At 42.1% G+C, this 23713-nt stretch overlaps 1 long non-coding RNA gene across 2 annotated transcripts in view; it reads right to left on the bottom strand.

The window, feature by feature from the left end:
* Positions 1-457: 457 nt before the first annotated feature.
* The window catches only part of LOC308058528, a 51601-nt gene continuing 28345 nt past the window's right edge, over positions 458-23713 (bottom strand). Inside the window, exons 2-3 of one of the 2 annotated variants that reach the window (XR_013925859.1) lie at positions 23569-23713; positions 458-21850 (exon numbers count right to left, since the gene is read on the bottom strand). This is a non-coding gene — a long non-coding RNA (uncharacterized lncRNA). The other variant, XR_013925858.1, reaches the window with a different exon arrangement.

The raw sequence follows: 23713 nt of genomic DNA, 5'->3' as shown, positions 1-23713 counted from the left end.
TCTAGATTCTTTCTCACTTCTCTTTCTCTTACGACCCCATCACCATTCTGGCCAGACCTTTACCTGAGTTTCTCTGAAACTTCTTCTCCAGAGAGTGCTCCCCACCACACCCACACATATTCCTGTTGCTTCCCAGAGTAATAGCCCCTTTTAACAAAGTGTCACTGAAAAAAATTACAGGCATGGAATGTCATGGTTCTCTTGACAAAAAGAGGTGCTTTTAACAAGTACCTGTTCTTACAAAGGAAGACTATGCCAGCTTCATGAATAGGGACTGAATACTTACTTTGTGGGTGGTTTTTTCAAATATGCTTAGCTTTTAGGTAGATACTCCAAGCTACATTTTAGATAATGTTGTGGACCAAGAAAGTAGTAAGAACTGCATTTATTCAAACATCAAAGATAATTTTGTTTTACAGGTGACTTACTAGAGCAGCATGTCTTACTAAACCCAGCTCCACCTGCACAACTTGGTTTACTTAACAGCAGTTGTTTAATCTGTTGGAAAGAATAGAGTGAAAGAGAGAGCATCACAGAACTGAAAGTCTTTTAAAATTCTCAGTGCTGCTCTTCAGTCTTTGGCTTTTGTCATCTTTCATTCATTTTGTACGATAGCAACCTTGCTACGTACAACAGGGATACATCACTAAGTACAACCAGAAAGCCAGTTAAGAGTAGTTTTTTTGAATACAAATGATCCCTAAAATAATTTACTTAGGAAATCAGACAGTGAGGATTAGCCGGTATCACCCTCTGTAAATGCCTGTGATCACGAATTTAAACAAACAGCAATCTCGTAAGAGAATTAGTATTTTGGGGTCTTTTCTGTATTACGTAATGTAAATGACATGATACACTAAGTCACAAGCACACAGGACAGCAGTGCCACTCTTCCGAGTGCCAGGAATTCACTTTAATTTATGACTGTATGTAGATAACACAATTCTTTCAAAGGGTTCACAGCACTCTTAGACTAAACTGCTTATTGCTTTTACAGCAGCACAATCACTAAAGAAATTAATTTATGCTGTTTAGCTTAAGTCTTATTTTTGCTGACTTTCAGGTTTTAAAAAATGTACTGTTTAATCTCCTATCATCTTTTATTTTTCTGTCCAGTTTCATCTCAAATAGCTTACCAAATCAAAACCTATCCCACAAATGACCTCATAGTGCAGTTCAGCTCGGATATTTTTCTGCTCCATTCTGCTTTATTTTTTGGTCTGTCATGACAAATCTTAAAGGGAGGAAAAAAAAAAGACCAAAGAGCCAAACCAAAACCAGAGCACACAAACCCCAGCAAATATTATATAACTGTATAAAGCCGGCGATTTAACTCTTCCCGGGAGAAAACGGTTTCTAAATACACCGATTATGGAGCTGGAAAACCTCGGCAGGGAAGTCCGGGCCCAGGGCTGTGCCCCGGGGCGCAGAGCAGCGCCGGAGCCGATGCCCAGGCACAGCGCCCGCCGCGCCCCGCTGCAGGGGGGACCGGGCCCCCGCCCCTCCCGCGGCGTGCGGGGCACCCGGGGAGAGCATCGAGATGGTGCCAAAACCTCTGGAGAAGCGAGTTTTGTGCCAGTTCTCCAGCTGCGATAGCGAAGCGGCGTTTAGCAGCGTTCAGCGGGGGAAAGGGGCAGTGATGTTTTCATGGCGTTAGCCCGGACGGGGTACAGAAACGGCAACCCGCAGAGCGCGGCCTGCTGCATGGCTCGGCGCTGTGCCAAAGCCTCGGGGCAGGGGGGGCGCCTCAGCCTTCCCCGGTGTCACAGCGCCCGGCGAACAGCCCGCAGATGCCGGGGCTGCAGGTTTCAGCGGGCAGCGCGGCGACCGCCACCGAGCACACAGGGTTTCACGGCGAGGAGGGGGCTGCCCCGCCGCTCCCCTTCCCCGCGGGGCCGGGCGGCCCGGGCCGGGCAGGGCAGGGCGGCAGCCGCCCCGCAGGCCCCGCGTTGCCACAGCAACCCGCGGGCGGGCCGCCTCCGGCCCCACGGCTGCACGGGGTCCCCGGGCGGGCCTGAGGGAGGGGGCGGGCTGGCGAGGGGGGGCGGCGGGTCGTTGATATGCGCGGCGCCTCGCCGCTGTGCCGGGGGTGCGAGGGCGGACAAAGGCGGGCTTCATCCGGCGGCGGGGCCGCGCACACAAGTCGCTCTTGTGCCGGGGTGCAGATGTTCGAGAGGGGCGAGGCGAGGGGTCGCGCCATCGGCGAGCGGCCGGGAGGGCAAGGCGGGGAAGCAGCCGCCCTCCCGCCTGCCGTGAGGGGGGGCGGAAGCCAGCGCGGTCCCAGCGCCGGTCGCTGAAGCTTCCCCCCGCCCCGCCAGAGCCGCCGGCTCTCACACCGCGCCGGCCCTTCCGCCGAACGAGGGGCCGGCACGCCGAGCCCCGCAGGCAGCGGCTCGGCGCCCCGGGGCTTGCGAGGCCCGGCCGGCCCACCGCGGCGGGAAGGGCGCTGGCCCCGGGAGGAGGCGGGCACGGCTCGGCGCTGCGAGGGGGCCGGGGGCCGCGCCCGCGCTGCGGGTGTCGCAGGGGTCAGGGGAGTGTGCGCTTCCCGCGGCTGGGGAGCCACTGGGAAACGGAAAGAGCTAAGAGTATTGCCTGTACTTAATTCAGAAGCAAGATGAGGTGGTTTGGCGATTTTTTTTATTTTTATTTTTTTTTCTGGTGGCCAGAAGCCAAAGTTCTCCTAGTGAACGCCTTTTGCTGAACGGGGAGAAGCTGCCTTGTTTAATTAACGTTAGTCCTTTTCCCCAACAAGAAAAGAGGAACAATATTTCCATTATTTTAGCTCTGGAGAAGCCTCGGATCTTTCAAGAGTCATGGAAGATACACTGAGCCCTGCCCGCTTTTCTTCCTCCCCTCCTCCCTTTATTACCAACCACAAACCACACATAGGGGAACCACACAAAAGGAAAAGGGAGAGTAGAAAAAACTGAGCAATTACCTGAGAAACTGGATACAGTGCTGTAGGGCACCATGGGTACACCTATACTGTGAGGAATCCAAATTGCAGAAGTAACCTCTGCAGTAACCTCTGAACCACGCCTCGCTTGGTGCACTAATCCACCCAGCACTGGGACATGCCTGTCCGGAGTTACACCGTGGAATCCCATATTCAGAAAACCACGTGACTGAGCATAAAGGCATTGAAAACTCACTCTAATATAGATTATATATGATTGTCTCCAAATGCATAAAAATAGCAGTTGTTATAAATGAGATAGTAGGTCAGCCCTTTTTCCAGATGCCTGCTTTCCTGTTCCCTGTTCCTACACTGTTTTAAAAATAATAGTTTGCTGAAAGGAAAATACACAAATCTCTGTTACACTGATGTAAACATATCAACATTCCCACCGATGTTTGGAAGCACAGCAAATGTGTTTGTACTAACTGTGATCATGAAAGCATTATGATGAATAATACATAGTCATTTAGACAGTTTAGGGTTTTTTGCTCGCTACTAAGGTATGAGTTCTGTCTTGTCTTTAAAAATACTCAGTTTTGCTGGTAGCCTTACTTTCTTGCAGGTTTGCTGTGTGACTGAGCCTGTTTTTAAGCAGGGTTTTTTTCATGTTTGGGAAAAAGTCTGCTGCAAGTTTTAAAAAGACATTACTTTTTTTTAAAAAAAACAAACCTTCATTCCATTTACACCTTTCTGTGCACAGATCCTGTGATTGTAATCTGTTGTTCTGATCGTTTGTCTTAGTTTTTACGATGAAGCTAGACACGCACTTGGAAAACGTCCTAGCAATCTATTAGCATAGAGATGTGATTCCAAGTAGTAGAAGAAGCACAGTGATCACAAGCAATACTTGGTGAAGGAAATCAATGTGTTCAACAGTATTGAGACCCAGACCATGCCTTAATTTCACAGTCCTTGCTTAGTGCTAGGAATTTTCAGACTGAATTATTTAATAGACTAGTAGGTCTGAAGATGAAGTCAGAATTTGTAAAGGAGGATGCACTGTGCATAGCACAGCACTTTTATTTAATACTTAATTATGAAGCTGTGCACAGAGAAGCTTTTGAGATTGTTGCTATTAGAAACTGAGCCCTAGTCGCTGGGGTTATGGTCAGGCTGCCATCTCCACCCCCGCCTTCCTCCCCTGCCCTCCTCCTGCTCCGCTGACTGACCTTGCCACGCTTGGCTGAGCTGAACCTTGAGGTGCTTCGGTGTTTTACATTGCTGGGCTGTAATGTTTAAGGTGCCAGCGTGCAAGGGGTGGTGCCATCCACAGGGACAAGAGTATTTTCCTTTGCTGAAAACCTGCCAGATGTCATTTAATATCATTGAGTATCGTGTAACAAATACAAAAGCTACATGACAGTGGGAACGTCTCTTTTCCTACTGATCTAGGCTGGAACACAGCAAAGTTTCCATTTACTTCTAGCTAGTGTGAAAAGAAGGCTCTATTGACCTATTTTGACACTCGGCCAGGGAGGTGACTACATCAGTCAGAAGCTGACGATTTTTGTTTCCAAACTCCCCCACCAGAATTTTAATACTATGCTTTGTTTGAACTGAGAGTCTGTCATTTCAGTGCTTTTACTCACCATTGATCTCAGCACTATGTATTTTATATGGTATTTTGGAGATACACTGTTAGCCATCATTATAATATTCTCTGTAAAATTATTGCGTGTGTGTGTAAGCCTGAAGAAAATTTTTGGGGATTTTTTCACGTTACGCAGTGGTACTGAATGAACGTTTGTGCAAAGATATCACAGGTTTGCTCATTTGTATCCTCTTCTTCCCAGGGAGACTGATCCTTCACTGCACAAGGATCTAAGTCCTGCAGTTGATTTTTGTGAGACCAGGAGCAGACCTTGAGGTCTCCTAATTCTACCTGTCACTAAGCATCTCCCAAGTTGGGAGCCAAGGGCACGCAGGACACAGCAGGATCAGATCCTGAATTAATTCCCCTGGGCATAATTGATCCTCAGAATGATTTCCACAGGCACACCTTCCAAAGGTGCCGAGGGCTCATACATGGCAGCACAATACCAGCTTTGCAGACCAGCCAAGGAGTGGCCACTCTAAGCAACAAAGTATAGGAAAACGTTTTGTAGAGAACAATGCATTAGCAGGACACTGGAGCCTTTAATGTGGGTTGCCAATAGGTCGAACTGGATCATTGCTGGCACACTTCGGGACTGCATGAGTTTTCTATGCATCATTTCTGCCAAACAGGATTCTTTCAGGTGGACCTAGCAGCATTTTTGCTATTGTTGTGAAAAAAGAAATTTGAGCCAGGTTGTTGACTATACTGACAGCAGGGGATTTTTTTTTCCCAAAAGGTATAAACATCAGTTAGGCACTGAAGCTCCACGTGCTATCAATCATTCAAAAATCTCCCTCTGTGTGATGCTGTCTGGCCTCAGGGCTAGAGCAGCATCTGGGCACCGCCTTGCACTTTGGTGGCACTGTGGTCCCTTAGCCCGGAAACCTCCACTGAGATTCTCTTGTCGAGGGAGGGAGCTCTTTAAACCTTCTATTCATTACCTTTTTTGAGAACCATACCACGTTCGCTTTGAATATGTAACCAAGTATTGGATTAGAGGATGGGCATAAACTTTGTGCATAGAGTGTTTTTCAAACATAAGTGAATATCTCAACTGAAATGGGCAGCAGATCCTATAGTCTTTACCTTTACTACCTAGAGGAACACTGTTTGTGGCTGATGCAAACACGTATTAAGCGAAGTATGAAAAATTTAATTTATTTTTAAGTTGGATCAGTTTCTGAGCAGTATGAGATGACAGTAATTATTTTTAACATTACATAAACCCCTGTATTTTAAATGTAGGAGTTCGAATATGTTTGACATTTGTGCAAGTCAGAGGAAATACTGCTGCTTGATTGACAAAACTACCATTTTACAAAATAATCTTCAAGCACAGTGTCTAAAAAATGCTACAATTATCTGAAATAAATCTAAGCAGAGGGATATAAAGTTAAAGACTGAAAAGAACTTTCATGGAGATGTGGTGAACAGATCCACTGATGTCACTTCTGTTGAGATAAAAGATGGTAAAAAGAATAAGAAGATGCTTACAATTTCAGATATCCCTTTTTCAGTGGCAAATGCACAACCTGTATATGGCTTTTTGCTTTCATGGTCTGAACTGGTATTTTTTCAAAAGAACATCTTTCCACTACAGACACTACGTTTACAATAAATGTCTTCCACACATTAACTGTAGCTGTTTTCGGTGTGATTTTAAACAAGTAAAACTTTTCCAGTGCTTTAATGTTTCGACAGACTGTGAAGGCTCATGGTTATATCCCTCCCTTTATCTGAAGAAACCAGTAGCAGAGAAGCTGAAGTGCAAGCAAGACACTCTAAATTTATGTCTGTCTTCTATATAAGCTTTGTCCTTGGCTATTTAGCATACAGTGACCAGTATGTTGGAGAGATCTCAGATATGGTATGGAAATCAACAGTATTATAAGAGTTGTAGTTCATGACTTTAGAAACACTTGGAATCCAATCTGTTAATTTTTTCAAAGAGGTGGCAAGTGTGTTCTTATAACTTTGGATTACCCTGCAGTACTTATTAAGTGTAACCCTTTAACATGACAGTTGAGCTTTCTAAGCTCCTAGGATGTCATTGCTTGTTTAATTCGTATAATAATCATTAACATACCTCATTTCAAGAGTAAAAACCTGTCCAGTGGAGAGAAATTAAAATGTGTGTTTTTCTGGAAGCCCTATCTTTAGGGCACTCGGAATCCTGGCAGTTAGCACCTTCTTCCCTTTGTCATGACACCAGGCCTTCTCATAAAATCAAACTCCCAGTTCATCTTAAGAGCTTTGTCTGGCTGTTCACAGAGGCAAATGAACATTGTGCTGTGTCTTCAGGCTCAAATTCAATCTACTTTTGAAGAAGCAGAGGGCAAAAGAAAGATTTGCTTCCTCTCTCCAAAGAACATGCAAAATTGCTTGTTCAGTGCTAGCTTGTTGGGGTACCTATTTAGATGTTTAATGCAGAATTTCTCTTCCCTAGCTTACATATTCTCCAAACAGGATTTCTTGCTTTAAACCCTCTTAAAAGCCTTTCCAGAGCGGTTTACTTCTGTATCATGACACAAGTGGAGGTAAGGAAAGACAGTGACCATACTTCTCCCTATGAGCCAGCTACAAAAGGAGAGCTCCATCATCACTATTTTGTAACATATATCGGCATGTTCTCACTCAATATTCATGATAACATTCTTTTCCAGAGCTCTAGCTGGAGTGATTAAAATCCCATCGTAGTTTTGTGTCTCTCAGATACAACTAAACCTTCAGAAATCTGATTATAACAGTAACCGGGAAGTAATGTAGGTTGCAAACGTTAATTTGGATGAAAAAACCCTTGCCTTGAATCCATGGTGCAGAGCAATATTTTCTAATCTGTGAGACTCGCATACAGTGGGCATGTGGTGGGAGGAAGGAAACTAAGAAAGGATGTCTTTCAAGCTGACAGATGTGATCATGAGAAACCTTCACCTCCAAGTTTGGGGTTTGTTTAAAGTAAGTATCTGCCTGGCAAGGCAGGCTTCACAAATAAGTCATTTTCAGACACTATACTAATGTCCTTTTCTGCCACTAATGAATCTGTATCTCTAATACACACACACACTGCTCAGATTCTCCTTTACAGTATTCAAGACTAGAGGAAGCCTGCTGAAATGAGTGAAATTATTAGGATTTCTCTGGAATACATAAGAACATAATTTGACCAGCTTAATCACCTGCACCTCCATCAGTTAGTGTATGCACTATGTATTTCTGTCTTTGGAGTAAAGAACCGCTGTGATAGCCTCACACCTTTTGTTACCGATGTTGTGAAAGTGCTTGTGAGACATGCTGGAAATTTCTCCATACAGTTCACATTATAGGAGCTTGTCTTTGATTCTGTGAGAAGGATGCACTGAAAGCCTGCAATAAATTATTAACCATGTCAGTGAGCCAAGTTTTGGATAGCTTAATTTATGTCGAGTACATCTCTATCCAGAGGTGGCATCATTGAAATAAATGAGGCTTGCTCTTCTGTAAGGAGACACAGGGCTTTGAGTAAAACTATCAGAAGCAGTTCCAGACTGTGTGGTTTTTGGAGAGAGATACTATAGAAAGCACGTGATATATTAATGACACAAGATGAGCCAGTTGAGAGTCAGGCTGATTGTTTTTGTTGTAGTTAATTTTAGTAGGAAGCAGTATTGAATATTAGCTTACACGTTTACATAATCAGCTATATAAACAAACATACATAAAACAAACCATACAAAATAATTAAAAAAAAAATCTCAAAACTGAGATTAAGCTAAGTGAAAGCTGCAGCTTTTGTAAACTATTGCAAGGTAACATTTGGGCCAGCGACCCACAACTGTGAGAGCTAGCCAGGCTCTTCCTAGACATTAGTCATGTATCTTCCAGACAAGAATGCAAAGGTATTGCTGCTCCTCTTTACAGAATTGAAGATCTCAGAATTGTCTTTCCCAACACCTTTTACTTTTGGGAGGGAGGGGAGCGATTTGGCTGAATTAAAATGGACATGCCCCTCTGACACCCTTCTTGTCAAAACAATTTCTGAAACGCCAAGAGGAGAAATTAAAGTGGGGTTCAGCAGATTAACGGGTGTACTATTTTATGAACACCCACAACAGACGAGAAAGACATGATTCAATTATTTTTTGTGATTTAAGTTAGCTGCCAGATTGTACTTGCCAGTCTACACTCATTCCTAATGTCAGCCTGATCTTCATGTTGTGTTTTTGTCATGAGTTCTTGTTGGCAACATAAACCACCTGCACAGTAAAACCCTGTTGTTACCCACAATCACAAAGGGTGATTTTACAGTACATACAGTAGATTGAATGTCATTTGGTACCAGAATGGGTGTTTGTGAAAGACCTTTGTATTTTACAGTTGCTTGTAGTAACTGTCGTGTACTGGATCATGAAATTTTGCAAAAGTTTATTTCAGAAATAATATTACTGTGGATTCCAGTGGAGAAGGCACTTGCTAGCTATTGTGATAATCAACCATGAGAATAAGTTCTGTTATTGTAACGGATAACAATGGACCTAAAATTGTACTTCCCTTTACATACAAACCTTTCTTTGTTTTAAAGGGCTTGCGTCCATGCACATATAGGTGTGCCCTGTGTTGGCTTGGAGGAGTTATAAATTGTAGGGTCAGTATCCTGACTTCCAAAATACCGGAACCACCCGAACTTTAAATGGAAATAGTGAGGACTGTGGGCAGCCGGCACCATCAAAAATCAAGTCCTGAATGCTCAAGGAAAGGGATGGGGAAAGCCATGAATTCAGCCAGGCTGCCAGAAGGTGAGAACAAGACCAGCAGGTTTATAGGAATGCCTAGGAGCAGCTGTTCTCAACAGCAACCTACAGAGAGTTAGAAGCATTTGCCACCCTTGATGAGCTGAGGGTAGATTTCATGGGGTTAGTGAAATAATCTTAGGAGAAAGCAGCTGGCTTGCCTGTTGAAGCAGACAGCAAACAGAAGTAAAGGCCAAGGAGCTGGGCAGGTAATTGGAGACTGAGCAGTTGTTGTAAGAGTTAAAGAAAACAGCCCACATAAGCAACTACAAACAGTGAAGTAGAGACTAAAACAGGCAGATAACAAGAAACACCAGCTTTGCCAAATTTTTACTGCCTTATCTACCAAGGAGATCTCTGAGACAGAAGGAAAAACCAAATACACATAGATTCGGAGCAGAAAGGAAAAAACAGAAATTAATATCTCAACCATAAAATCTTGACTGACCCCTGAGAGAGAAAAAGTTGTGTTGTACTGAGGTCTGTGGCACTTACCTGAAAGAAAAATACTGTCTGAAATGGTAATATTATTGTTTCACATTCTGGAGAATATATAAAAAAATGAAAATAAATTTTAAAACATCATAATTTTTTTCTCCTGCAATAAAAGATAGCACAACATAGCAATACATATATTGTCTTATGATGTTGTACATATAAATACTACTGAGCTTCAGAAGAGAAACTTAGATCCATATTCGTTATTGCTAGTAAAAGCTTTTTTTGCCATTAGATTTTAAATCTCTCTGCCATGATCTATCTGCAGACTTAAATTCCTGCATCATCTTCAATGGCTCCAGTTACGCTGCTATAGCGGTGTGTGTGATATCAAACTAACTCTCTCCTTCGGGGCTTTGGATGGCCCCCAGCTCAGTACAAACCTCCTCTTCATAGAGGTGTTCCCCCTCCCATGGGATGTTTTCCAGCAAGCCTCTCTGTAGCTGCTTCTTAGGGAGTCTCAAACACTTACCGCTCTACAGTGAGCATTTTATTAGTTATTGTCTTCCAGCTGTAGGGATCTTTTCCTTTCTCACAGATGAAATGTGGCCCATCTCCACAGGTGTTATTTCAGCTGCCTTATCTAGAAGCGAGGAGCACCAAACTGCAGATAAGACCTATGTTCATACCTTGAGATTAGAAACTGGTCCCACATATATAACATAACCACACACTTAAATTTAGATTTCATAATCTGGAGGTCAGTCCCACAGTGCTAATCTCACAGTTACTCCGTAGCCTCTGTTTTCCATCTCATTTGGTGCCTGCCAGCATCAATCAATGGTGAAGCACTGATAATGCTGACAGCTTCTCACTGAAGTGCTCTGGCATGGGATTCCATGCTAATGGTCTACCATTTCCCCCCAGTACCACAAAAGCTCAGACATCTGGTCCTACGCCTGCTGAACTCTACTGGACCTGCACAGGCCATGTTGTAGTAGATATCCCTCCAGGTAACTTGATCAAGAAGAGAAGGTAGATGAATCCTTCTTTAGGCAGCCCAAGAAACCTCAAAATCACAGACGCTGCTGATCATAGATAGCTGAGCACCCCAGTATCCGCTGCAAGGGCAATATGGCACAAACAATCCGTGAGGTTTCTGGACTGTATTGAAAACTATTTCTTGATGCAGGTGTTCATTGAACCAATGAGGAGATGTTGGACCTGCTTCTCAAAAACCAAGGAAGAACTGATTGAAGATCCGAAGGTCGAGGGCAGCCTTGGCTGCAGCAACTGTGAGACTGTGGGGTTTAAGATCCTGAGAGAAGTGAGCCAGATAAGCAACAGAATTACAGCCCTGGACTTCAGAAGAGCAGATCTAGGTCTGTTCAGGGAGGCTTTCATGGGAAACTATGCTGCAGGGCAAAAGGCCCCAGGAGAGCTGGCTGATCTTCAAGGACAGACTCCTCAGAACACAAGAACAGCGCACAATGTTCAGAAAGTTGAGCAAGCATGGCAGAAGGCCAGTATGGACGAACATGGAGCTCCTGCCTGAGCTCAGACACAAGAAGTACACAGAAGGTGGAAGCAGGGACAGACTACTTGGGAGGAATGAACAGATGCTGTTCAAGCATGGAGAAATACAGACAGGAAAGCCAAAGTGCAACTTGAGTTGAAACTAGCAAGGGAGGCAAAGGGCAACAGGAAAAAGGTTTCTGTAAGTACACCAGTAGCAGAAAGAAGACTTATGAGAATGCAGGCTCATTGCTCAGTGGGGCAGGGACTCTTGTGACGGGGGACATGGAAAAGGCTTAGGCACTCAATGCATTTTCTTCCTCAGTTTTCTTTGGTAAGGTCTGCCCTTTGGCCTCCCGGGTCCCTGAGCCTCCTAGCAGTCTGCAGGTGTGAAGCGGTACCCACAGCAGGAGAAAACAGAATTGGGGAGCACTTTACTCACTTAGACATTTATGTGGGACCAGATGGGATGCACCCACGGGTGCTGGAAGAGCTATCTAATGTCACTGAAATGCTGCTAACACTTGTGAAAGGTCATGGCAGTTTCAAAGCAGGGAGGTTTCTGGCAATTACAAAAAGGCAAACATAGCACCCACCTTCAGGAAGGGCAAGAAGGAGCATCTATGTAACTTACAGACTGGTTAGCTTCATCTCAGGCCCTGAGACAGTTATGGAGCAAATCCTCCTGGAAGCCATTTCTAATCACATGAAGGACAAGAAGGTGATTGCGTGCAGCCAGCATGGGTTTATCAAGGGCAAACCATGCCTGACCAACCTCATTTCTTTTTTGTGATGATGTTGTGCACTAGGGGAGGGCAGCGTGTGTTGTATACCTTGACTTTAGCAAGCCTTTGGCACAATCTCCTACAGTCTTCTTATCACCAGACTGGTGAGATATGGACTAGATAAAGGGATGATAAGGTGAGTGGAAAATTGGCTGTACTGCTGGGCTCAACAGGCTGTGATCAGTGACACAAAGTAACTTGCATGGTGGCCAGTAACTAGTGGTGTCCCTCAGGGATCAGTACTGGGACCAGCAGTGTTTTAATTTCTTCATTGATGATGTGGCTGGTGGGATGGACTGCATTCCCAGCAAGTGTGCATATGACACCAAACTGGGGGGAGCAGTCAATACACTGCAGGGCAGGGCTGCTATTCAGAGGGACTTTGACAAGCTGGAGAAATGGGCTGACAGAAACGTCACGAAATTTAACAAAGGCAAATACAAAGTCTTGCATGTGGGATGGGATAAACTCATGCAACAATACAGGCATCCTCCTGTGATCCTGGTGGTTCTGGAGGGCAAGAAATGGAACATGAGCCAGCAATGCGACCTTGTGGCTGGGAAAGCCAACAGTGTCCTGGGCTGTATTAGCAAGACTGTAGCCAGCAGGTCCAGGGAAGTGATATTCCTTCTCTATGTGGCACTTGTGAGACTGCATCTAGAATAGTTTGGGGTCTACAATACGTGATAGACATGGATATACTGAACTAAGTCCTGAGGAGACCAGTAAGCTGCTCTGGAGCTGAAGCACGTGATCTGTGAGGAAAGGCTGCAAGTGCTGAACCTATTTAGCCTGCAAAAGAAGTCTAAGGGAAGATCTGCAACTAAAAGTTGTGTCTGCAACTGCCTGATCAGAGGACATAAAGATGACAGAGCCAGGCTCTTCCTGGAGGTGCACAGCGACTGGATGAGAGGCAGTGGCTGCAAGAGGGAACACAGGAGATTTCAATTAAAGGCATTTTTGTTGTTTGTTTGTTTGTTTGTTTTTTTACCGTGAGATTGGTCCACTACTGCAAGAGACCCAGAGACACACTATGGGACATACACTCCATCTCTGGAGATGTTCAAGACTCAACTGGGCACAGATCTGAGCAACCTGATCTGATTAGCCTTGCCCTGAGCAGGGGAGGTGGATGGGACATCTCCCTGAGGTGCCTCCATCCTACCTGATTCTGCAAATCCATGACTCTGCATCACTTGGTATAGTGTTCCTTCTGTAGCAGGCATAATGTGAGGAAGGAATAGCTTGTAAAAACTTTATTTCAAAATTCTCAAGTGTACATAAAGGTACATTTACAACAGCAAAACCTAGAAGTCAGGAGAGTTAGCTACACAAGGTCACAAACCATAGTACTCTAGAAACAGATCACAGGTAGCAGTAGAGGGGATTCCCACCATGTCATGTAAATCTAGCATTGTCCTGCAGTTTTTAGCATTGTGTCCATTGCTGGAATTGTTCCAGCAAACACCTGTGACAAATTACAGTTCCTATTTTTATCTGGTTAGCTGGAGGCTCAGAATCCAGTTTCAGCCTCTGAAAATGATTGATACTGAGCCAAAGAACAGAGATAGCCAACCTGTATATGGCAAATACACTTATTAATAAATGGAACATGCAACTGAACTAAAATAATAACCATAAAAATATGCCTGGTCAGTCAAGTAATGCAGTTTTTTGTGCCATCAGCAACATTTTAGCCAAAGTATTTAGAGGCAAAACAAAAAAGTAAAACATCACAAAACTGGGACATTCCTCACATGAGTATAACCCATTTGAAAAAGAAATATCAACAATAAAATACTGGGAAAGGCTCAAAAATCATAACTGTACACAGTGTAGATGATGCATGCTAATTCAATCCTCTGTGAACTGGCATTTCTAGTGAGGCTGTTCCAAAATGTTATTAAGGGCACTGCAGCATATTGCAGGATGTGTTGGCAATGCCAAAAACAGAGGGAAATCAGGAATACAGAAAAAACACAAGACAGCTGCCAAACATTGATTTTCTTTAAAGGTGGGAAGCAGAGATACTGAGGCTTTTTAAGAGTGAGGAAGAAGTGTCGGAGTGTGTTTTTGCATGTCCGTTCTCAAGAGCTGAGGAGGCTAAATGTAGTGGTTGAAATGGGTTTAATGTATCCACGCTCTGTGCATAATTACACTTGGGGAAACGCATTTGACAAGAAACCAATAGTAATTTATCAGTGCCTGTCTAGGAGCAGCTCATTTGTTACTGTGCAGCAACTCGTGAGCCCTTGGATCTCCACAGTGACTGTCAACAGAACTTATACTTCTGTCCTCCAAAAGCATAAGTACCTGCCACCTGAAATTTAAAAAAAAGTCCCATGAGCTGCAACATGTCAAAAGTAACTTAGAGAAGTGGTAAGTCAAATCCTAGTTTCACTTTTACTGTTGCAACATAATAGTTTTCAGAAAGTTTGTCAATGAATGCAAGGACTATAAAGTGAAAAATGTGGGAACTGTATTTTGCCAGGTCCTTACGCATGATCCAGTTGGTTCACTGGTCACAGAAACCATACAGAGGATTGTGGCAAGTGCTGAAGGATTAAAATTCAAATGCTGAATGAAGCAAAACTGTCAGGTTATTTGGTGCTGAGTAACCACTGAATCACACATGGTATCAGCCATAAAATTAACTAAAAAATTCCTGTAGGGAGAAATGGACCAGCCAGCAGAAAATCCCACTAGAGTTAAAGCTCTATGAATGTGGAAGAAAACTAGGAAAGATTCAAGTAGCTCTTCTCCATTGATAAATAGTGCCTGGAAGAAAGAAAGAGTCAGAAATTAATTTTACTTCTGACAGGAGCTGGCTCAGAATCATTTAAGTTTTTAATTCTTTTCAGTTAATGTTAGTAGAGGAGGATGACCATGAAAGTACTGCAGAAATTTGAGGAAAATATTACTCCATATAAAAATGAAAAATATGAGTTATACGTTTTTAAACCGAGACTAAAATCGAAAAATGAAAGTATAAGCACTTGTAACAGATTTAAGGGCTTTCATTCAGCTTCGCTTAGCAAACAGTTCAGGTGCTTTAAGACGTTATTGCTTCCCAGCTGTTTGTTACGGTCTCTTTGTAACAGGTTATCACCCTTCAGCAGAACTGACAGGAAGAAATGTATGCCCGTGCACAATCTACTTCAGTACAAGAATTGTATCTTATTCAAGCCCACCTTTGTTGGTGATTTAAGACTGGCTGTCAGCCTTTGTGTTAGCACAGCAGAGGCACAAAAGCACGTTGCCTTGTGCCAGCCCCACACTGGTGATGGTAACAGAGGCACGAAAAGACTTTTCAGCCACTGCAGCAAGATTTGCTGGATTTCATCTGTCAAAGTCTTAAGCCCACCAAGACACTCTTGCACTTTTAGAGGCTGGCATTTTTTTTTTTTTTTTTTTTCATTTGGGCAGAGAAGTCAAGGGGCTGAGTTACAGGGCCAAGTGGCCAAGTGAAAGGATAACTGTTACACGAGCAACATGTAATTAAGATCTAGGACATAACGCTTTTACAGAGACTACGTTGGAAAGAAAGGGACAAAACCATTAGAGTAGGTCTTCCAAGGACTTTGGAAGATCTCAGTGGGTTTCAGAACATAGATGAGAAAACCATGTTGCCTTTCTTTTGCCACTCTCCTGCGCCCTTCTGGTCAAACTCCTAGGAGAACAGCCTTCACCCTAAAATAGAAACTGCTCTGGAACAGGACAGTTACTGCTTTGCTGGAGGAAAGTAAGTGAAACAGTGGGTAGCATGGGTGCAACTTCCTTATCAGAGCAGGAAGCACAGTGGAACACTGGGTGGCATCTTCCACTTCAGTATAGGTCCAAAACCTGTAAAATGGGAATGTTTTCCACCACATTTCTGCAGACAAGAGTTGGAAATATTTTTCTGCACTTGATGCAAAAGGAAAATAAAGTAGCTTTTTGACCATTCTCTTCCCTATTGGGAAACACTGTTTTTGAAGATCACCAAGTTGTTTTTAACAGATGTTTCACATGAAAATACACCTTTCTGACAGTCTAGAGGTTGTTCAGTTATACATAGATTAAATTTTGATGTGAAAAAACCCAGTAGGTTGACAAGTGACTCCTGGCAGCTTTGAAAAGAGTTAGAGCTTCTGAAATACAGCAAAAAGAAACAAAAATGTAATTTCATATGGTGGAAATAGCATGCATCATTCAGTAGCTAACCCAACAGTACACACAGGGAAATGAAAGTATAGCTGAAGGCCATCACCTACTTGCCTTAACGAGATGGAAGATACTTTCTTTTTTATTTTCATGTCTCTTACAACTGTTTTGTCAAAACTAGAGATCACTGCCTTGGAGAGCTAACTAATCAGAATAGTGACGAGAGCAAATGGAGAGGGACTCTTTGGCTTTAGCAGTTAGGTGTAGAAAGTTTTTGTCTTAGTGAGAATGTTATTTATGATGTGTGGATGGAAGCTAACCATAAACCACTTCTTGCCGTTGTCAAAAGCACTTCACAAACACCCTTTCTACACCTGGGAAAACAGATACTTCCTTTTTCCAGCTATACATATACGTTTTCAGATTGAGTTCACATCTGGAGAAAAATGCATTGGTTGGTACATTTGCAATAGCACTGTTCTGCAATTGACAGCTTAATCTGCCCCCAAAAATACTTTCAACATTTCTGAAATGCATTTACGCATTGCCAGATATTTAGTTCTGTGAGCTGCTGCTGCATCTATAAGACACAGGAGAGTAGTGTGAGAGAACAAACTGCAGAGGTTTTCAGAACAGGTATCCAGCCCTGATTCAAAAGGTCAGACATCCCTGGCATGGAGGTTTCACAGAAGTGCAACAGAGCAAAGTCTTAAGGCAGACTGTCTGTTGACCTGATAAAGTAAAAATATCAAACTCTCTGATCTCAGATGCAATTTGGATTACTGCTGGGGATGAGATACTAACACAACTGTTATATTATGATATCTAAAATAAAAATATAAAATAATAATGATATAAAAATAGTGTATTCCCAGCTGTTGCTATTGATTTATAGATGAACCTCACAATACTAGATGAGTTTTTTTCTAAATATGTTAAAATAATGTTTCCAAGATGTTGCACAAAAACTATTTCAAAAGCTACAAAAAGGGAACTTAGATATTGGAAATATAAGAAATGAAAAGGAAGTATTTTTAAGTTTGTTGTGTATGCCAAAAATACAGGCCAAGTCAAATGAAAGAGCTTGTATTGGCACCACAGAAATTGTTGGACCACTGGAGCAGGGTAGGCATAGGTTTGTTTATACTGCCTGAAGAAGACTAATATTTATCTTAGCTTGCTATTTTCACATCCTTATGATATCTTTAGGAGAAAATGTTGCAACGAAGTGGGCAATTAGCCATAAAGAATTATTTTCTGGTGTGGAAAGAATGAAACACAAGCCACAAAAATTGGTAGAGTACTTAGAGAATTTTGTGGGGAGTGGAGTCATGTAACTGCTAATCCTTGTTATCTCAAATCTGAAGTGTTGTTAGAAAACAATATCAAAATAATACAGCACTGTAAAATAACCTGCAGAACCAGACTGATCTCTATTTAGATTAAATTACAGAAGGGCAATGATTAAATTTAGGTTGTCATCCATTGGCATTTTACTTGACAGGATGCTGAAAACTACTAAACCCCAACGTCTGCTGTACAAAGAAAGGAGTACAGCAGGATAAAAAGCCTGATATGATCTCATGACCCAAGAGCTGCCATCACTTCATAAACTGATGCTATGCATCAGGGAATAATGGTCTCAAAAGACAATGTCATTTTTGTATGAGAACATCATTCTTCATATATACTGTGAAAGGATGGGTGACCCTTTTTCACAAATGGTTGTAAGAGGTACAGATTAGCAATCTTGCCAGAAAAAGACATCATGCTGAGAACATCTTTCCTGAGAAGGTCTCTGGCATAAACCAAAACAAATGTTAATTGCTGAGCCTTATGAGGCTGCCATCCAGACCCCAAAGGGCCTTACTGGCCTTGACCAGCCTTGCCTGGGACCTCCCCTCACACCCTGCCCATGGCCCAGGGGCCCCAACTCAGGCACCCTGCCCTGCCCTGAGAAATGGTGGAGGTGTCCCTCTGCCCAAATTATTGCTTGGGCATCGTGGATTGACCTCACACCTGGCCGGTGGCCTCATATATGCCTGATGGTCATTGGACTGTCATCTCAACCTGACACTGCCAACTAACACTAAGAAAGTCCTCAGCTGTCTGGTTCTTTTCTCCACTGGAGACTTGGTGTACGTGACAAATATATTTGAGTATTTTATGTTTCAAGGCCTCACTCTCATTTCAGTTTCTTTGAGAGGTCTGACTTCAAAAGTTCCTATGAATTAATCCATTTCAGCATCCAGCTGAGATGCTCTAACTGTGCTTCTGTAAGAAGTGTCTGAGTTCCAATATGATACCCTGCTCCTAAAGCTTTTCTTTTGCAGTTGAAAGAACCATGTCCTTCTCACTATAGTCAGCTACCTCATGCATGAAAATCATCAGTCGTCATAACAGAAGGGAGCCTTTTGTGAAGACCCCAAAAGTGATGAAATTTCAATCCTACCACTTTCAATTCTGACCATCTCTGACACTCCAGTGGAACAGAAAACCCTGCCCTTTTGAAACCAGTGAAAAGAGACCTTTTGAGCCTCCACAATGTCACACCTTTATTTGTGAGATCAAAGAGCCCATTATTACTGAATTCCTGTTCTCTGGGTAGGTACTTAAGTAATTTTTCACCTCTCTTCAATGTCTTAAATACTTTATTCCATGAATTCCATGAGGAAGAGTTTCCATTTTAATCATCCTTGAGAACCTTATTTGAAATGTCTTTGATTTTTCAAGATCCTTATTAAATTGTAGACACCAGAGCTGGTCTTATTATTCCAGTGGGATGACACACAGCAGTTTGTAACCTTCCTACACTTTCTGAGTATAAATTCCTGGGTTACGTGTAAGCATTGCGTTACCATGGAAGAGCCTTTTTGCTGGTTTTATTTCTCACAAGCTTCTTCAGATTAATTTCTTTCCCCGTTATTTCTTGATGAATGAGTTCTCCTGGCACCATGTTGAAATACATGTAGTTTTATTAAACTGCTTACCAAGCTGTACAAAGTTCTCCATGATACTGGGTGGTCACTCCCCTAATATTTTAGTCTTATACAGATTTTAGGGGCATTATTTTTGCCTTTTCTTTAGGGTCTGTGGTAACAGTTTCAATGACATAGGGGCAAAAACAGTCTAGGAATCTACCTATTCAGTGGAGAATACTCCCTTACGGTTACTGTTTTGGTCCCATGAAGTAACCATGTTTCATATTGATTTTGAGTTGATTTTGGTTCTCAGTCTTCCAGTTAATTATGATCTTGAAATGTCTTCAACTGTATTAATATACCAAAAAAACCCCAAAACAACCCAAACCAAAAAAAAAAAAAAAAACCCAAATAACAAAACTCAAAATGCAATAATTAAAGCATTAGTCTGCAAAGGTGAATTTATATGACTACAAATAATCCCAGCTTTACCAGTGACAATTAAGTTTCATGGCAATGTTTTGTAGGGTCATGCAAGATTCCTAGATGTGATTTTCAGTTCTCGTCTCTTGCCCATTTGTGGGGGTTGGAGGGTTGATGGGGAAGTGTATCACACTTTGCTCCCAAGGTAGAAATATTTCCCATCATTCAGGGAATGTTTATTACAAACAGCTAAATGTAGCACTATTGGTCTTCTGCCACTGCACTGATGCAATGCAGTCCATCTCACATGGTGGAAGAAGGGAAGAAAAGGGAAGAACTGAAAAGCACAAAAGAACATAAAACAGTTTCCAGGCCCTATCTCACTTCAGCTCTGTAAAACCTTTTCATTAAGATGTATTGGGCAGCATCAGGAAAACAAAATTAAATCTTCATGAAAGAAAATGAGGGGGTTTTTGTGCCTGTTTAGTGTCAGCCATGAACATTGGCCATTGCAGAACAGTCAGCCACTGATCCAGAAGAAAAATCTTCAAATAAGAGAGGGGTTAATCTCAACATGAGGCATCCCACAATGATAGTACTTTGATTTGAGACCTTGTATTGTAAGGCACATCTGGGAAATATTTAGTGGCTTGACTGACCCTGAGGAAGCTGAGAAATGAGTCAGTGAAACTAAAACACCTGTTATTTATGGACTTAGTTTGTAGCCCAGCTGCAGGTAGAATAAGAAGACTCAATTTCAGTTGCAAATGCAAAGTATTTAAACATTTACTTACACATGCATTAAGTAGATAATAAGCAGTAATCAAATCTATTTATTTCTTTTTCAAAATATCTGGATGCATTTACAATTATAATTAATTATTCTACAGCACTCTCACACTGTACTACTTACAATACAAAAGGTATTAACACTATAATGTCAATATTAATAAGCAGATCCCTGAGAAAAAAATATGATAGATTTAAAGAAGTAATTAACGTGAGACAATCTATGGATACCATTTTAAAAGCCATGTCCCTAGAGTTTGAAACTAGTTTGTAGAATATAATAGAAAATTTTCTTTTTGGAGTAGAGACCATATACCTCTCTTCGTGTTGGCATTGCATCTATCATGCTGTGGAATGTTAAAAGAAAATTTAAAAAATTGTGCAACTGCAGTCTCACGTAGTCAAAAGGGCCGTTTTCACTGATTTGTAAAGGATAAAGTTTTCTGTTCTGTTTTTCTAACTCTGTAGAAGTGTTATATTGAAATGCTAAATGAGTTTTCCAGAAGGCCTATTTCAATATCATAAAAGGATATCCAAAATTATACCGGCACATTTATTATGGAAATAAGCATGGGTAGGAAGCAGTTAAGAAAAATGGGCAAGCCAACTCAGCAAAGCTTAAGCCACTGAGTCCTTCATGAATAATCTAAGTTTCAGATACCTTTTACGTGTATAGCCTTTTTGCTTTAACAAAAAAGATAAACTACAGAGCTGGGCTGTATTCCATTTCCCCTCTACTGTTCTAAATAAGATATCCAAATTCTTTCCATTTGTCATGGAGAATTAAGGGCATATTTTCATCGTGGATTATATAGTCTCAATTGGTAATATGCCATGTTGTGATGGACCACAAAACATCACATAACCTGGAGCAAATTTCAGATGCATGGAAGAAATTCTAGTTGAACAGCAAACCATGAAAATCTAGGGGAATGCTAGGCCTCTTTGACTACAATTAAAGCATGCAGCAAATTTGTTCCACCAACAGGTTTTCCTGTGTTCAGTGATTGACAAGGTTTGTTCAACTTCTGCAGCACTGTGCATACTAAAGTTTGCGCATGAAATTATTACCACATATGGATTATACAGACACTTGGCAAACTGAGAATACAAAAGCAATTAAGCAAGTGAGGCGAAACCCAATATATGCCTCTCCTTAGCAGGAGACAATACAAAACTCCAAATCAGTATTTAATTGAATGAATGCAGTATTAGTCCTTTGATAAGCCTCAGAGAAAACATCTTCCATCAATATGAGTTGCGCCTCCTAACAGTGCTCTGCCACCAGCAGCACCGCGTCCCTAGCTTTTTCCCAGCTCTATGCCAGTGACCAGTTTCTTCTGGGTATTCAGTTCCTTCACCTTTTCTGAGGATCCAGAAAAGTCCTAGGGATGGCTGTGGTTTTGTAATGGAGACTTTCATCCTTAGGATTTTCACTAGAACTACTACAGCAATTAAATCAAAATAATTTTCTTGGTCAGATCGACTCAGGCCAGACTTTGAATCAGTAGTCTCTGCAAGAAAGGTGAAATGTTATTACCAGATCAGTGGTAGTAAGTTTTCAAAACATCCTAGATATTTCTAACTCGCTTACTCATGGCACTGTCTGTAATGACACAGGAGGTGTAAAAAGATGCACTTTAAGTAGTTGGTTTCTGAATGTTTTGTAGCAACCACCTGTTTCTCCCTGCAAGCTTTATGTACATATAATACCCTCACAAAGTCACATCTGATGACTTGTACACATCAATGTTGTGGTAGTTGGGGACAGGGGCAGTCATAATTATAGGCCAGTTTCACGGCCAGATTAATTTTTACTGCAGCCTTGAAGTTTTACTGTGCTTTGATGATGGAGGACCATAATAATCTGCCACAAGTGTTGTCAGATGTCAGTATCGCTGTATTTAGAGCACTGGATTGAATTTGGTACAGTGGCTATTATTGTTACCATGAAACAAGCTTACTGCTTTGTTATTAAGAAGCAAGGAAAAAGCAGAATGTGCCTGACTTCTGAATAACATAGGTACTTTCAAAAGATGCATTCATTTGCAGATTTTCTTAAAGATGATCCTTCATGCAGAGTTCCTATTGCTAGTAATGGCTATTTTTATGCATTTTTTTTTCCCAAAAGGATAAATACAGCATAGGGTACATATGTAAACTGAAGATCAACAGAAGTAAAAAAAAAAAAAAAAATATCACTTTGCTCTGTTACACTTATTATACCTTCACTGAATCTGGGCATAAAGGCTGATGTCTACCCAGAAATACAGTGACTTGAGAACAATTGAACTAGAGAAATGTCACAGCACTCTCCAAACTACCAAGCTGCAACAAGGTCTTTTACCATCTCATACCAACATACTCTTCATGCCAGTCCCTCTGCTGCCTTCTCCTGGTCTCTCTTCACCCAGGGCGCTCCTTCTCTCTCTCCTCTCTGTTTCTCCTCTCTCTTCCTCGGCTGCTCTCTCTCCATTGCCTCTCAACCACTCAACAGAACCAGCCACAGCTGCACCTTATCTACATCGGCCAACCCGCCGCCCCTGAAGCCAGCCCACAGCTGTATGTTATCAATGTTAATTAACGCAGCTTCATTCCTCTACAGAGAAATGCTAAAGAATGACACAATTAAACTCAATGTGTAGCAGTCCTGAAAATTTGGCCCAATATTTCTGTAGTTGACACATTCAGCATGTAATTAATCCCAAGTGTTTCACCTTTCTCTTCCTGCTTTTTATTATGTACATAGGCTACACCTTCATCTTAGGTGTAGGACAACTGATAACTGGTTCTGAGAGGAATTGGAATCATTATAATAATGATGTCTGTCAGCTTATTTTTTTCCTGATTCTTGCTGCCATTTTAGCCACTGGAAGTAGTCCCACATCCTATATTCCCCTAACTCAGAAAAACAATAACAGAAACCAACTCAGTCCATTTCTATACCTTGAGAGTTTTATTGGTACCATGCAGACACCATCATTGATGTGAACAGTGTGCACACTGCCTGTGCTCATGACGTGCATCTTCACAAAAAGTCCAAGACATTATGGATAAGTATCACCATTCACTTCCTTACAGTGCCCTGTCTGAGGCATTTTTGTAACAAGCTGTGAAATACCGGTAGTGCGCTAAGAGAATTATAAGAACTCACGACTTTGCACAGGTACTTTTATTTCACCTGATAGAATTCATTTTTTCTTGGGTTTTTCTAGAGATTTTAGCTATTTACCTGCACCTGCTTACTCCTTCTAGCATCTCACATACAGCTTCTCAGCAGACCAGCAGAATTCTCAGACACAGCAGCTGAGTGGGATGTACCGGGAGAAGTTCAGTAATTGCGGCAGCTGTTTGAATAGTGATCAGCATAGGGCAAT

The sequence above is a fragment of the Falco punctatus genome, assembly GCF_963210335.1.
Source record: "Falco punctatus genome assembly, chromosome: 2".
Lineage (NCBI taxonomy): Eukaryota > Metazoa > Chordata > Aves > Falconiformes > Falconidae > Falco > Falco punctatus.
Note: the sequence above shows the minus strand (reverse complement) of the source record. Positions and strands in the feature narration are given on the sequence as shown.